At 45.4% G+C, this 7,029-nt stretch overlaps 1 long non-coding RNA gene across 1 annotated transcript; it reads left to right on the forward strand.

Moving 5' to 3' along the window:
* The first annotated feature begins 2,532 nt into the window (after window positions 1-2,532).
* On the forward strand, window positions 2,533-5,575 carry LOC144177708 (uncharacterized). The gene is made up of 4 exons (XR_013323831.1): window positions 2,533-2,704; window positions 3,730-3,811; window positions 4,277-4,363; window positions 5,023-5,575. It is a non-coding gene; the product is annotated as an uncharacterized LOC144177708 (long non-coding RNA).
* Window positions 5,576-7,029: the final 1,454 nt, after the last annotated feature.

A 7,029-nucleotide genomic window follows, 5' to 3' on the forward strand; every position in this document is an offset into this window, starting at 1 on the left:
TTCCGAGGGGGACTGCACACGAAGTCGCAAAGTTCTTCATAAGCCAAGTCGTGCTGCGGCGTGGAGCCCCGGAAGTCCTAATCACGGACCACGGAACGGCCTTTACTGCGGAGCTGATCCAAGGAATATTACGCTACAGCAACACGGATCACAGAAGAACGACGGCGTACCACCCCCAAACGAACGAACTAACGGAACGTCTGAACAAGACAATCGCAGATATGCTGTCAATGTACGTTGACGTTGAACATAAGACTTGGGACGAAGTGCTCCCGTATGTCACGTTTGCGTACAACACGGCTTATCCAGGAGACTACGCAGATGACGCCGTTCGAGCTTGTCTACGGAAGACGGCCGACTAGATGCTTGACGCCATGCTTCCGCATGTACACTCTAATCCGGGTAACCCATAATGTAACTTCTAAACGGAAGTAACCTATAAAATAAAGGTTACAATGGATTCATTTTGATGTTTTCTTTATCCCAGTCCGTTCTAAGGGTTACAAGCGTGAGGTTAAAAGCGATTTATAGGTTACAATAATGATTTATAGGTTACATCAACAAAATCTGACATGTAACCTCTACGTTGTAACCTATAAAACGCCCTGTAACCTCTAAGAGATGCTCGTCGCGCCTTCTCTCCCGGCGGCCGTTGATTTCTCCGTTGCATGACGGGATATAAAGAAATGGCGGCGCCGGCAGGCCCGGTGGCCGCGTTTTCGCGCCACTCGAGCCTTATACGCCTCGAGCGCGGCCTGTAGGGGCGCCACTGAAATCCCCCTAGCGGCCCGTTTCGAAAGCAGGCGCGGGAGTCCGCGCCCCGCTCCCCAGTACCGCCGCTGCTTTTGCGGCACGTTCACGACTGAGATTTACCGTTTGTGAGCGTTTGAAATTCATGTTTGTGTGGAGCAGTCACTCTGCTCGCAAATGGGGTGTGTTTACGAGAGTGTAAATGTTTCCGACGCGATCTTAGTGTGGTATTTTCGGTCTGTATAAGCGCCAGGTGTATGTCACAGGCCAGCGTCGCGGAATCGGCGTATGATGGAGCCGATTGTAGTTACACTGACCTGAATTTACTATCCGTGTCTCGGTAACCACCGGTTCCTCAGATGCATATGCTACGGCTATACACTACGATTTAAATCGGTTTTGTGCGCTTACATAATCAGCGGAGCACTCATACCTGACAGCACACCAGTTACCTTTGCCAATATTATACCTCAGATATTGATCACCACCATTTACAAGCCAGTCTGTGTTAATTTCGCAAATATTCAACAAAAGTACGATGGACAATGCAGAATTATACTCGGGGATCAGCACACGACAGAGTCGTCTTGTCGTGAGGTGCGCGCCCGCAGACCTTCATCTGCTACATATATCCTCTGCGAGCAGCGCGGAGACGGGCTTACAATATAATCCGCGTCCGCGACTAAATGCTTCTTCGAAATATCGTCATATGACACAGGAAGCCTGCAGAATAAACCAGAAACTGAAATCACAGGGCCTTATCACATACCACACTCTTCCAACGACACATTTCATCGCTTGTTGAACAGCCTACCCTGTATACTTCCAAAAATGCGTCCGCCGTACGATCAGCTCTTCGTTGAAGTAGAAAAACAAAAGGAAAGTGAACGCGAGATTTATGTGTGGGATTACTAAAACGTTCATTGCTTGATTCCGCTCCGCATTTGTACACGGCATCCCCCTCCCCGCCCCCCCCCCCCCCCCCCTGATTTGTCGCGAAATAGCAGTGCATTTCGCGTATAGTTGGTCTAGTGAAACCTACCTGGCGTAAGTTTAGACGAACGTCTTTAGCATGCCAGAAGCTGCATTGTTTTTTTTTTTCATTTCCGTTAGAGCTATTACGTTTCTAAATTCCGCATTGGCACAGCATTTATTTTTCTGTGGTTTCATTTCCTTGGTTCTTGCTATATGGCGTGTGTGGGCACATATTTAACAACGCACAGGCTTGGAATATACTTTACATTCTCGCATGGTTTATATTCTTATAAAAAGCATACGTTATTGTCCGGGATTGGGTAATCACATCCCCGAAACATATTTGTCTGCGGCGTATATATGCGAAACGATGCCGCATTCGTTGTCCACGCTGCAAAATGACGCCAACCTCTCATTGTGCCAGTATCAGATCTAAACGAAGCGTCAGTCGAATTCATTTGTGCCTGATGTTTTGGAGGTGACATGGGTGATATGTTGCTGCCGTCGCCGACGCCCGGAAGAGCGGCGACGAAGCGCGCAGAACCGCGTCCCCGGGTAGCTCTTGCAGGCGATCGCGTACTCTACGAAGACGCAGCTGCTTTTTAAGTGACCTAAACGTACCCTTAGCCTATAGTCGTCACCATAACAAGTTTTTTTACGGCGCGGAAAGGCGAAAAGAAGCGAAATAGAACCAAAACACTGCACGAGCCCCCTATCAGTCACGCAGCGCAAATCCCGTCAACGCCGCGGAGAAGCGGCGGCAGGCGGCGCAGCGATCGCGAAGCTCGAGGCGTATAACCGCTGTGATACCCCTACGATGAAGCGAGGATTGCTGTAATAAGACTTATTTGTCGGCGTGAGTCGCGGAGGCTGCGGCGAGCCCATTTGTGACTGGCAGCGCTTCACGGCCCGTTCTTCTACGACCAGCATCAAGTTCGCATGTTGGACCAATGCCCCGGCGCCAGTGAAAGCGAACTCGGTGAGTATATTCCCGTGACGGTTTCGGTGTTTTCATCGGATGTATCTTTTCGCTGGGGGCTTTTCAATTTTAAATTGCAGCATTCGAGAGGGATTTTCGTTACCAGACTGGTTGCTTCGCTGGACGTTTTCTGTTGCCCGCGACGGCAATTGAATGAAATCACGGGCTTGCGTTCGTTGCGTCAGACTAGAGCGGACGATCGGGAAAGCACAGATAACGGCGCCCGTGACCTGCTTTCTGCTCTGTTTGCGCGCCTTCGTCATGTGTTGAGCGTTTTGTTTACGCTGTTCGCTGCATCGGGCGCACTTGACGAGTTATTGGACCATGTAATTGCCAGGTAGCTCTGTTTGAATAATTGAATTTTTTCCCATTAAAGTCTTATAGTATCGCGCTATTCTCTGGGTATTATCATTTTGTTTCAGTCGTCGGAAAATGTTCATTGTTCTCGCTGCATATATTCGGAATGGTGATCATTTTATTGGTCTTGTAGTAATATATCCGGATAAACACAAGCTGTGTGCTGCAGAAAAGTAGTCCACTAAATGCTGCCCGAAATTTCTAAACTCACTTTTGTCCAGCACAAGCCTCTTTTTTGTGAAAGTTTGCCTTACGGCACAATAAAAAGTTTTCGTATGTACAACACTCCTCATTTTTTTCATTCTTTTCCTTGAGTGGGTAAATTTGGTGTTAGTCATTTTGAGACAGCGGGCCATTTCCACCATGTTAAGTGGTTTATTATTCTCATTCGCACAAATCAGTCGTTTATTTATTCGCGTGGTATTGCAGGGCAAATGATTGTCTCGCGTGATCCTAGTGTAGTGCAGTAAAGTGACTTTACAGAGCCAGCATGCAGGCTGCTTGATTGTTGTTTTTTGATGATACAGAAATTGTGACGAATTACACAGAGACAGGTGCAGGTGTAAAAATGGGTTCTGCACCCTCATCGGATCCTGGCTGTTCAAAAAGTGTGGTTGCATCTGGCTACCTATGCTATGACTTATCAGCACTAAAGTTTTTTCTTGCAGGCAGTGTTCCTTGAGCTGACAACCAGGACTCCCCTGCGTATGACACAAGTTGAAATAAAGTCTGATTTCAGCGGAAAGAACGGTATGAAAATGCAATAACTAAAACACATTCATTCAAATATTCTTTGTAAAGATGGCACCCAGGCCTGCACAGACAAAAGTATGATTCACTTGTAAAAATGCGAGGCCTTACTTCAAGTGTTATGATGTTATATTTCGTATCTTATTTGCCTCATGTTTAGTGACTCTTTCTATCAGTTCGTTACTACATGAACGTTATGAATTCACCTAACGATTTCCTCAGCATGGAGCTTTGTAGTTTTTCAGCAACTCTACCTATAGATGCGTGGTTTTGCAGAGCCAACAAGAAGAACTCTTTTTCTAAAATAGCTCTGTAAGAAATCTCCAGTTGTTAGTGAGTGCTTGTGCTGTGTTCTTTTCTTCGTCTTGTCAAGTTTGAGGTGTTCTTTCATTATGAATGTATACCAACTGGCCAGCTCTAAAGCCTATTACATTTTAACCCAAATAACCCTTCGAGTCATTACAGGTACAGACCTTCTGGGAATGCCACTTGAAGATCGGTGCAAGTTCTAGATGTATCCTCTCCCACAACACATCTGGACGAAGAAAAAATGTGAGTTGGTGATTCCTTTTTACTGATAGCCGAGGAAGAAACCACCGATAAGAAAACTTTACTTAAATGAAAAACGTTTCGGCTTCCACGTGGGATCCTTGTTCAAAATGAAACTGCCAGTACAAGGGGGGGGGGGGGGGGGGAGGAGGATGTTTAAGTACAGCCAAAAATGTGACGCAGGTGGCGTCAGCATCGTGAAAGCACGTTTCCTGGGTTTAGTGCGACGTTCGCTCTGTTGCGTGTACGAGTGATTCCACATGAAGGCGCGGAAACGTTTTTGTTTTCTCTTTTGCAAATGTATGTCAGTTTATCTCGTAGCCCAAAGTTTCTGCCTGTTCTGGGTGAGCATGCAGAAACATTTCGCGAGATAAACTGGAACGCGGCACGATTAAAATTTGGGAAGGTTGGCCGGTATGACTATAGTGGCTTCGCGTTGTTGTGAACAATGCGGCCAAATTACTCTGTGTAACGATTACTGAAATGATGTGAAATTATTAGGAAAGGCCGTAAATCACTCCTCTGGTGTGGCCTTTCATTTCATTCTCTGGTCTCCGTCTTCATTTCCGTGCAATATATTTTTCGTACTTCACATGCCTGTGGTTTGGTGGAGGGGCTTATGGTTGCACTGGATTTTGTTCTTTTTCTGAAATTTTCTGTAGATGGCTCTTCAAGGTGGGGAAATCCAAGTGACGGCCCCTCACATATATACCTCCATCTGCGGCAGCAGCGAACAAGCAGGGAAATCTTCAACGTGCTCTGATTTTGTGCCTGCTTGTGTACTACGTAAATTGCGAAGCTTATCTCTGAATTTTTCCAAGCGCTTTTTTTCATGCAGGAAATTATAGATACTATTTAAAGTTTGTCCAAAAGACAGATTCCAATCGGCCTAGAAACTTGTTAGTGCTGCATAAAAAACGATAACTTGGCCTGGGAATCACAACTCAGGTGGAACTGTAAAGAGGAACCTAAGAGGGAAGTGTAAAGATGAATTCGTAAAGACGAGTGAATTCCAAGTGTAATATTAGACTGAGTGAAACGGAGAATGTAGGGAACACAGCCCTAAACACTGCTTTGTATGAAAAAGTGAATTTGTAATAAATGTTCTTTCTACTTTCCCACATTCTGCGTTTTTTCTGTGGGGAACCACGACAACAACGCTGTACTGGGAAAGTGCACCCCTGAGAACCATCTTATAAATGTAGCTCAAACTCTAATTCGTCTGAAATTGTTCAATGGCAGTATCCAAACAATTCGGAATGCTTTGCATACATCCGGGCAAATATTGAGGTATAGAATTCGTATATTTGGCCATGTTTGTGAAGCTGTTCACGCAACATTTATTAAATAGGTTTAATAAGGATATATGAATAAACCGATTTTTACCTGGAAGTCTAAAGCAATATAGGAAACACCAATTCGCCCAGGAATCCGCACTCGTCTAATACTCATTAAGCAACGATAATAACGTTGGGGTGGTTCGCAGCTTTGCTTTTTAAGAAATAGCCCACAGGTGTTTCATAATAATAAATGTGAATGTTCAAAACTACCGATGCCAAACTTCTGGAAATGTGCTCCGGTTAAATGCGCAAATATGTGTGCATGTACTGCAATTCTCTTTTGATAATCATGGCCTTGGTTGTCAGACAATAATTTTTGGCTTAAGGTTATGTTATCATAACTTTGGCGTCCTTTTGAAGTATGCTATCAAGTGCATGTTTCCACTCAAGCTTGGTTTCACTAAAGCCTAATGTTGTTTAACTAAAGCTCAATTTAGCAAAAGACCTATCATGCATGTTTGATACTGGTTTCTTAAACGGCACAAAGCTGATGCAAACATCAAATTTAGTTATGCCTGTTTATAAGACTTAAGCGTTGCCAATACTCACGAAGATTTTTGGGTGACAACCTGGGTAACAATTATCGAACAGGTAATGCACTGCATATATATTAAGAGAACATTTTCAAGCTTTTTGGCACTGCTGTTTTAGGAATTATAAAAGTAACTTCTCTTTTAGCCCCAGCCGTGTGGCCGGCAGTTTTAATCAAGGGACGAAGAAAAGACACCCGACGCAAAAGTTTAGACGGCGCAATGGACAGCATGGTCGCACATATCTTCCACTAACGCAATGTTTCTTCACCACGCGGGAAAGGCGCCTTCGGGGTGTCGCCACAGCGGCGCCGGCGAAAGCGCGCCTGGCGCGCAACATCACACCTTCCAATTTGTGTGGCCTTGGACGGCGGTAGATGTAACTTATATAAAGGTATACATGCTGAAAGCTGCAAAGTAACCCATAACTGCGTAACCCTTACGTGTATACGTATATAAAGGTTACGAAGATATAGGTTACATTTGTACCGTATAAATTATAGGTTACAAAAATTCGAAAATGTATACCTCTATTAAGGGTTACCCAGCTTAGAGTGTAGAAGACGGCGACCTCAATCAACCCCGACGTCCAAGGATACCTTCAGCGTGCGGAAGAGGCCCGCCAGCTCGCTAGAGTTCGCACAACGGACTAGAAGCTCGTGGATGCCGGGCGCTACAACCTCCGACGCCGAGAAGCCGAGTACCACCAAGGGGATCGTGTTTGGGTTTGGACTCCCATCCGACGACGCGGAATCAGTGAGAAGCTTCTGCGACGGTATTTCGAACCCTACCAGATTCT

Source organism: Haemaphysalis longicornis, unplaced genomic scaffold, assembly GCF_048455015.1.
Source record: "Haemaphysalis longicornis isolate Haplotype H1 unplaced genomic scaffold, Haemaphysalis longicornis Haplotype H1 scaffold_30, whole genome shotgun sequence".
Taxonomy (NCBI): Eukaryota; Metazoa; Arthropoda; class Arachnida; order Ixodida; family Ixodidae; genus Haemaphysalis; species Haemaphysalis longicornis.